A 9,715-nucleotide genomic window follows, 5' to 3' on the forward strand; every position below is an offset into this window, starting at 1 on the left:
TTTTAGAGCCCGCATCAGATCGTGATTAGCTCCATGTTTATTAGTTTAGCTCAAACGAGTTCTTCACTCACTCATTCTATTACCTCTTCAGTTTGGTTGTGCTTGGTTCTCAGGGCTTCATTTAGCTCCTTCACCTCACTTTCTAGCCATTGGGTTTTAACCTGCTCATTTGCAAAGAGGGATACATGTGATCATTATCATGGTCACTGACTACTACATCCAAGAACCATAGGGAAGACATACAGTTCTCTCACCTTTTAACTTGGTATCAAAGAGCTCGGCCTTCTTCATCATCTTCAACAAAGAGTCGAAGGCATCATTCTTCCTCGTCTCGGTGGTTGTCTTTTGGCGCTCAGCTTCACTAATATGAGAACAGAGGATGCAGAGAGTATCCTCATGGTGATCCTATGTGGACTTACATTCTGCTTCCTTCATGGCCTGCTCCTCCTTCAGCTTGATGAGCTCTGCCTTGACTTCTTGAACTTTAGCGGAGGCCTTTAGTTGTGCGTCCTAGGCATACGACTGCTTCAAGGATTAGAACTTAGAAAATACCAACAACAAGAAATAGCATGGTACAATACATACCCTCAGCTAGCCATCAAAGATAGAGGCCTGGTTTAACAAATCGGACCAAGACTTCATCAACCCAGCAAACTCCGGACTATACATCTAGAGTTGGGTACCCGGTCCGGTGACCGGGATGACTTCTTCCCCTTTAGCCAGCCAGGTACTCGTCGTCACCACGTCTAGAGCAGGTGCACTCAGAGTAGTAGTACTCATGCTTGCTCTAGCACTCTACCCATCTTCACTAGCAGCGGCTTCGGTTGGCTTCAGTCTTGGTAATGGGTCTGCTTCATCATCTACGGTTGGTGCTATCTCTGGCCATGGCCCCTCCACAGAGTCTACAACACTTGGTTGAGTAGGTGGCTCTACTTCATCCTCAGTGCTCATTGGACTCTATGGCTACGGCACCTCAGAGGCTTTGGGTGGAGACACAGGCTCGCTTGCTAGGCCTCTTTCCATCCGGTCGCCTTCAACATCTAGGTTTATTTCAACCAAGGCTTCTTCACTCTGCGCCCAGGTACTCGGTGTTTTTTGTACCCTAACAATTGCAGAGTCAGTCGCTGTTCTTGGGATGTTGCAAGAATTCAAGAGAAAGCTTCAACACTTACTTGGTGGAAGATCTCTTCTTTAGGGTGGGTCTACCTAGCGTTATACCGCTAGATGACCAATCCAGTTTCAGACTTGACACTGGAGCCAACAATATTGAGTCATCCTAGTGACTTGTGAAGTCTGCATCTTGTTCGGGTTCATCCCTGTCACCTTGAATTGGCACTTGGGTGCTTATCAAGTCCGGCGGCAGCATCCTATCAAAACTGATTCAACATCGTCCAGTATATCATTGATAAAGTTTAGTACAGAATTCTATTCGGAAACATACTTACTGCCTGACAGAAAATGACGTGTCCTCTTCTTCTGCCTCTAGCTCTTCATCAACAGTTTCACGAGCTGCAACTGATTTAAGATTGGATTCAAAATACGTTAACTTTTAGGCTGCATAAAGATGTCAGATTACTCTTACCTGTTCTTAATGTGCCAGCTTGGCAAGGCCTATTGGGCACTATCCCACTCACACTAGCGGCGACATCGGCCTCCAATGATCTTTTTTTTGCTAGTGGTTCCCTGCCTTGCACTTGGGTTAGCCTAGACTATGAAGTTGTCCGGGTTCCCTTCTGAATCACTCTTGGCTTCTTGGTTTATAGGAATGGCGAAGGCGATGCTTCCTCTATCTGCCCTAGCAGACACTGCCCCACTTCCACCAACTCCTCCAAAGTTGGCACATGGAGGCAGAGAGGGCAAGTCATTGAAGTTGTGCGCCAAATGTTGCACCAATGAGCAACGTTTCATACGTGACTTTCCACAATGACAATTTACTTAAGAATTACATGTGTCAGCCTACTTATAGCAGCTGGTGGATGATCGTGGTCTCGCTCTTGGTACTAGTACGACATTACTGATACCCCATGGAGTGTGTCCTGAACTCTCGCTAGGACTTCATCCTCCGACAATTCTTCATTCGTCACTCGGGCAGGGTCTTCTAGCCCAATGTACTCGAAGCCATAATGCACCCTCTCCTAGAGCAGCTGCACCCGGCGCCTAATAAAGCTGGTGACTACTCCAACTCCATTTAGGCCCTGACCGTTCATAGCTTAGAACTATTTGAGGAGTGGATGGATTCCTTCAAGCTCCGTCGCATCCACAGTTTGCTTGTTCCAGTGGGCATTGGGCACTGGTGCGGTGTTGCTGTGTACCTCCAGCGGTGGCCACATATTCCCCGTGTAAAACCACTCGGTCCTCTAGTTCTTCACAGAATCGACCAAGGTGTAGTGGAGATATTCATTTTTCTTCCCCAACTAGAATTGAATACCGATGCCCCCCAAAACACTAGGATTTGCCACGTCTGGATGCAGTTTCAGCTTAAAGAAATAGCGAAACAAAGTGATGGAGGGGGGATACCAAGGAAAGTTTCACAAAGATGGACACAGATCGACAAATACAAGATGGGTTCAGATGGTTCAGGGTTATGCCATAGTAGTACAAAAACCCATGCAGAAATGGACAAGCTGGCAACCCTAGCCCGTGCTAGATGAACGACATAAAGAGAACAATCTCACCCGACTCAAGGTTTGGAATACGGTGCTCTCTAGGCGCTTTCCATTCGTTAGGCTTCTGGTCCTGGCAAGTAGCCCTGGTCATGGAGCTTCTAGAGGTGCTTCGGCTTCATGCTCGGCGCTGACCAGATCTAGGCAGTGGTGGCCATATCCGGCACTTCTAGTGCCCTCTTCTCGACAGTCTTCTTGGTGGTGATGCTCAAGTTCTTGCCCTTACCCATCAAGCAGAGTTTTTTATAGATCTAGGGTTTGTGAGAGCAAGATTGCAAAGCGCCCATAGTCGCTCGGGGGCTAAGGCCAAAAGAGAATGGAGCAGGGGGAGATAATGCTCAGGAACAATTCTCTTTTTATACAGGATGTACACCATGATATGGCCCGATAATCACGCCAACGGGTGTGGCGTTTTGGTTCCCCTTCCATTTTAATGCGGTTGCGTAGTTTGAAACGATGGCTACACGCCTTTTCATGATTTCAGAGGCGTCAAGTGCTCAGATTTATCCTTTGAGTTTACACCTACCGGGTACCTACCACGATATGACCATTGACTACATGGCCACATCATGATGTACTCGGACGGTTCATGCAGTACTCAGATAACTGCTCGATAAAATGAGTTAAAGTGACACAATACTTGGATGAAGAATTTTTTCAACAACAGTTCTCCGGATACTGGGTTGGACACTTTACAAGCTTCTGACTAATCGGTTTTAGTGACCATTTTCACAAATCAAAGCTCCTAGTTACTACTTGGCAGGACACATCCAACTCGCTACCATAGTTTTCATTGTGACAACACAGTGCATCCAAGACTGCTGTCAGTGTACAAAACTTCCTGGTCTACCGGTTTGTGCAGCAACAACGCTTCTTCTGGGATCTGTCTACCCAAGCCGACTTCACTACCACCACTCGGACCAACAGCTAATCGCCAATGGACAGACGTCGACAGGCACGCTCGAAGAACTGACATGGGACTGCTGGATGAGGGAACATGTCTCTCATCACAAGGCTTCTTCTACCTGCCTTGCCAGACTATTCTGTTTTGCACCACTGTGAGACTAGCCTGCTTCTAGTCTCTATCACAAGACTTCTTCTAACTACAATATGATCTACTACTCCTACCAACAATGCCCAGGGGCTGCTCTACTTCACACACCACCATATTCACTGGCTACAGACTCAGAGTTACTTTGCTATTACTCAACTGCTATGCAGGAGTTCGCCAGGAGGGTTTTTATAGGCAAAACAAGGTGTTCATAGACCGTGTTCATGAACAGTAGAGCCGACAGTTCCCGCTGCTTAGTATGGGTCTATTTACTATGCTACAAGGGTACAGTGGTCTCCCACTACACCTTTCAGTGCATCAGGACAGCACGCGTGAAGCTACAGTATACTCGGGTGGCATATTCGGGGCATATACTACTCTCACGACCGCTTGCATTTACTCTTCACGGGCATTGAACATTGCCTCACCTACTTTCTGACAAGTAGTCAGGCAATAATTGCACTGGCATCCTTGAGTATATTCTTTTCAGATCCTAGCGCCGACTACTAACTTGGACATAGGCTTGGGGGCTACTGGATACATATCCTCAGAGGATGATTTTTATTCTTTTTCAAGAATTTGGAGGAAAAACCCTCCAACTCTTTGTTTCAAACAGCAAGAGGCTCGGGGGCTACACTCAGTGAGTGCACTTTTCAGTAAAGTGCACATCACCTAGAGTTCTCAAGAGCATTCCCTGGTTTCTCTATAGAAAGCACTCGGACAATACTTATTTCTACTCAGCAAGACCCAAAGGAACAAGAAGGCTTCCAAGTTCAACCATGAAACACTCGGGGCTTGTCGATGCAGGACCCTAGGGGTTCCCTATCGGGTCGACTTCTACGCTGGGCCTATGGCTGGCCCATGGTCTGTTTGAAGGACACGGTGCAAGGAGGCGTGGACTTCAAGCCATCAAGGACAGACGTAGTCAGCTTACTTGGAAAGCAAGATTCTGTAATAGAATTAGGACTCTTCTGTTGTAACCGGCTAGGACTAGAAACGCACATTTGCCCTCTCTCCCTATATAAAGAGAGGCACGGTGCACCCCCTTTACCCTAACAATCATACAATCAATCCAACGTAAAAGGCTTACGCCGACTAGACGTAAAGGCTATTACTCGATTACGAGGGCCCGAACCAGTATAAATCGCCGTCTCTTTGCATTCACCGTCGAGTTTCTGAGTTCGTCAATGCCCACCAAATACCATCCCGGGTACTCCCATGACGGGTTGCTGGTCATCAAACACCAACAAGCACCTAAAGTAAAAGTCGTATCAAACATGCCCGTACTAGAGGCAGGCCACCTAAGCCGTCCTACTTCTAAATATAACTAAAAAGGTTAAGTTATAAGTTAAATATTTTTCACATATATTGACGTGCTACATAGAAATTATAAGCCAAACCTTGGACCCTAAAGAGTGAAGGAATATTTTCTTGTGACATATATAGAGCTTATCAACATCTAATATCCAACTTGGATCACTATTATTTCTTCCAAGTGCTTTCAAACAACTCCCTTGTTATTATAGTCTTCACTTTGTGATACCTCCAAATATTGTCACTCTTTTTGCTTCAAATGTTGATTGACAACACCTCATGCTTCACTGGTCGTTTCAACAGCTCTGACATGCAAGGTGTGTGCAGTAGCCCTCTCTGTCGGTCCGACGATGAGTGGGGGAAAAGCTATACCGCCGCATCTTCCGCAAAACCTCCAACTACAGAACAACTTGTGGTTGTCGTTCTCTCTGAGGCATGTACCATGAATTGTTTTCCAGCATATTCTCAGTCCCTAGATGACTGTTGTTTTGGATTTTGGTGACGTGAGTTTGATTATATTTGTACAAAATACATGTAGCATTTGTATCTCCAAATAAATCTATTATGAAAAATATATTCAATGATTTTTCTAATGATATTAATTATGTACTATAAAGATTAATATTTTTTAATATAAAATTAGTCAAAGTTATTTCTTGAAAAACGAGGACGACAGTTATTACCTGGATAAATTCACGTGGTTCAGTTGTAGCTCAGAGGGATTTCAATGTCACGAGAGAGGCACCAGCCGCTAAGTGTCCCAGCATACAAGGGACTCAACCAAACTCACTTGCTCTCTCTAGTTAAGATGTAATCCCTCAGTATGATGTAATCTCTTCTTTTTCTTCTTCGTTTGTCTTCAGCATCTTCCTCCCCACTGCACCTTTCTCCACCACCACCTTCTGCAGCGTAATCTTCCGTACCATCATGCATCATGACAAAATGAGCAGTGTCATCTTCCCTTACTTCTTGTGCAATCCCTTCCTAGTTGCTTGTTTCTGTATGTCTCTCACCATGATGATCTCAAATCATGTAGTTTTTCATGAAACCCCTTCTTACTATATGATTCTGACAGTCACAACAGGCGGGACAATATATATCCTTTGTCAACTTAATCAAAGCGTGTCTTTTAGCGGCTTCAATGAAACCATTCACATCTTGTATGTATGAGGCTTCATGTCCTCGTTTCGTGTACATCCATGACCTATCCATATGTGGTCTCGGAAGAGAAAAGGTATATTTGCATCAAGATATTATTCACATGTAACTGGTAAAGGAATTGACTTATTTGTTTGGTATAAATATTATTCTAGACCAAGACTTAGACCTAGAGATTAAAAAATGATCTAAAAAAGCTGTGAACCAATAATGACAAAGTAAATATACAAATTAACTAGAGTTGATGTGAGCCAAAGTTGGGCAAAAACATTAGTCTAAATTGCTAGCAAAAATAAAAAAATATCAGACATCATGTCTCCCTAGATCTAGATCTATATGACAACAAAAATTAGTGAAAGAAATGTATAGGTAAAATTTGAAAATATTTTAGGGCTGGCACAAACTCACCTCTCAAACCTAACTCCTTCAAAGGCTCAAAGGGCAAAACCTCCCCCCTCTTTTTTTTTGCAATTTCTAAAACTCAATAATGGCATGAACAGCTACAGTCATGCATGGCAAGCTACAATCACGAGGAGAAAGAAGGGTACATGTAGGGAGTTATTTTTAGGGCTGGTCAACTAAGAGCACGGTTCTCTGTAAATAGTTTATGCGGTTCTCCTATTAATACAACCGTCCCTGACAATCTGGTTATTCTAAAGACGGTTCGGTAAGGACATCTGTCCGTACAAATCATATTTTCAGGGGAATTTTCTTTAAGGAAACTTCCCCTAGAAATGGATACGTCTCTAGGTGCGGTTTTCTTAACATAGCCGCCCCTAAAAATTGATTTTCAGCAACAATTCATTAGCTACAGTACTCCCCACCAAGGTGAAAGGCAGTTTCCTAAGTTGTCCTCTTCTATTAGAAATGGGAGCCGACTGTAAAATTTATTTATGTACTAGTGTGTGTTGTAGCTAGAAGATGGTGAGATAGCCCTCTAGCCTACGTAATCCACTATATTTGGAACAGTTCATGCTTTCCTAGATACATGGTTTATATTAATTATATATCTAGACAAAACATATATTTAGGTGCATAATAAAAGTTAGAAAAGTCAAGAGCAACTTAAAATTTTAGAAAGAGGGAGTATACATTCGTGAAGTTTGGCTAACTAGCTAGAGCAACCACTATAAATACACGCCCTGCTTCCTTCCATCCTCCGCACAGGCACAACACCGGCCACAAGAAACCAAGTAGACAAGCCACATTTCCGCCCTGCGACCACTCGTCATGGCTGCAGAGGTACACATACACCACATGGCATGCTCAGTCGCCTAACGCTGGGCATACGCAGATTGCAAATGTATATTGTTGTGTCATCTACTGCATAATAAAATAAAATGTTCATTAAAGACAAAATCTTTCTAATCTGCAGACCCTTCCCGTCAAGGTTGGACCATGGGGCGGCAGTGGCGGGACTGCATTTGATGCCACAGAGCCACCCAAGCGTCTGGAAAGCGTGGCGTTTCAGGCTGGCTTAGTCATCAATTCATTTGGTTTCACCTATGATGATATTGCAGGCCAGAAGCACACTGTTGGCCCATTTGGCCGTAGCGGCGGTGGGCAGCCTACTACGGTGAGTGAACTCTAACTGAACTTTGTATGATCTCATTTTCCAATGCAAGCAAAGCTGGTGTTTTTATTGTTCTATGTATCTAATCTAATCATACAAAGGAGTGCATACTATACTAACCAGTCATGGTTCTTTCTTCTTACCCCCTCTAATCCCCGTGCAGATCCAGGTTGCACCGACCGAGTATGTGAAGAAATTCTCTGGATCAATTGCTCGCACCAACCGAACATGGGTGGTGACGTACCTCGAGATTGAAACGAACTTAGAAACCTATGAGATATCGGACAGTGGCTCTCCTTTTGCCATATCTCTGCCAGGGGCAGGAAAGGACTCCCCTATTGGCATCATTCTGCCAGAGACGCAGACTCCTTTCAGCATCCCTGTGCCACAGGGCACTAGCATCGTGGGATTCTTCGGACGCGCGGAGGACAGCCTCGATGCCATTGGCGTTTATGTAAAATCGTCTAGATTTCTACACTCAGACGACGACGCAGCAGAAGATACCTCGAGTAGCCAAGGCAGTTATCCACTCCTCTCCGACGTAGATGTACTTGATCTGCATATACTAATATTCATTTCCCAGCTTGTCCTCCTTGCTTGCATCGTCTATGAAATTCGTTCAATTCGGCTATGGATATATTTGTTCTTGTGTTCCTTCTGTACATATGCATATATAATGTTGCACACCTCCTATATCTCAAGCGCCTGACATCCAGTGGATGCTCAGGCGCTGCCGCTCCCTCATTCTGCCCCCTCTCCCCTCCGGCGGCGACAGCGGCGGCTCCTTCCCAACGCGCCCCGCACCCCGCTCCCACGTGCTCCTCCGGTGGCTCCTCCTCCTCCTCTGTCCCCTCCGGCAGCGGCGGCGGCACCAGTGAGGTAGGCCCCCTCCACCTCACTAGTACACTGGTGATTTCTCTTGGCGCCACCCTTTTTTTTCACTGGCGGTTGGGAAAGAGGCGGCACCAGTAGAGAGAAATATGTGGGCCAGCCTCAAGGACCGCCTGTGTAAAAGCCTTTACACTGGCGATTCATGTAAGAAAACCGCCAGTGTTAATGGCCTGTTTACACTGGCGGTTTGCATTAGCCAACTGTCAGTGTAAAGCTCATTTACATTGGCGGCTTACTTACATAAACGGTCAGTGTAAATAGACATTTACACTGGTGGTTGAACTATATGAACCGCCTGTGATACTCATTTTCAGTGGCGTTTTTTATGTGAACAAGCAGAGTTTTTCGAGGCCTTGTTGCACCGTTATTCCGATCCTTCTATGTTCCTTATCAAAGGAATGGAGGCCATGAAGAAGGCAGTAACAGAGCATTTGTACGAAGAGTATAAGGGTTGTACCAATGAATTCACCACACTGAGAGCTGTTGTAACACCCTAAATTTGCATTTTCTAGAAATAGCCAAATTGATTTATTTTAGCAATGTTGGTGAGCATTGAAATATAGGAAACAAATAATTTTTATAAAACTAAAATCAAATATAGTTTAAGATTTGAAACTTTTGATGCATACATGCTGCTGCAATATTTATTCATGTGATGATTGTTCTTGAATTAGAGTTCAAATGAATTCAAAAATTATTTGAAAATGCCTTTGGGAAAATTTGTTTGGAAAATAAAAAGGAAAAAAATGAACATCTCCTCCCCTTCCTTGCTTTCGGCCCGCGAGCTATCCCCTGGCAACCGCCGGCCCAGCTCCCCGCTCCCCTTTCCGCGCTCAGCCCAGCAGCCGCTCGGCCCAGTAGCCGCGCCAGCCCCACGCCTCGGCCGCTCGGCCCAGCAGCCGCGCCAGGCAACCGCCCGCGCCTGCCCCCCCGTGCCCTGCCGCTGATGCCCGGGCCCGCTTGTCGGCGCCATCTTCACCCCCGCGCGACTCGGCAACCGCCCGCGCGTGCGCCTGGGCAACCGCCGCCGCGCCCGGCCTTCTCGCGTCGTGGGAGCGCCCCTCC

This window comes from Miscanthus floridulus, chromosome 14, assembly GCF_019320115.1.
Source record: "Miscanthus floridulus cultivar M001 chromosome 14, ASM1932011v1, whole genome shotgun sequence".
NCBI lineage: Eukaryota > Viridiplantae > Streptophyta > Magnoliopsida > Poales > Poaceae > Miscanthus > Miscanthus floridulus.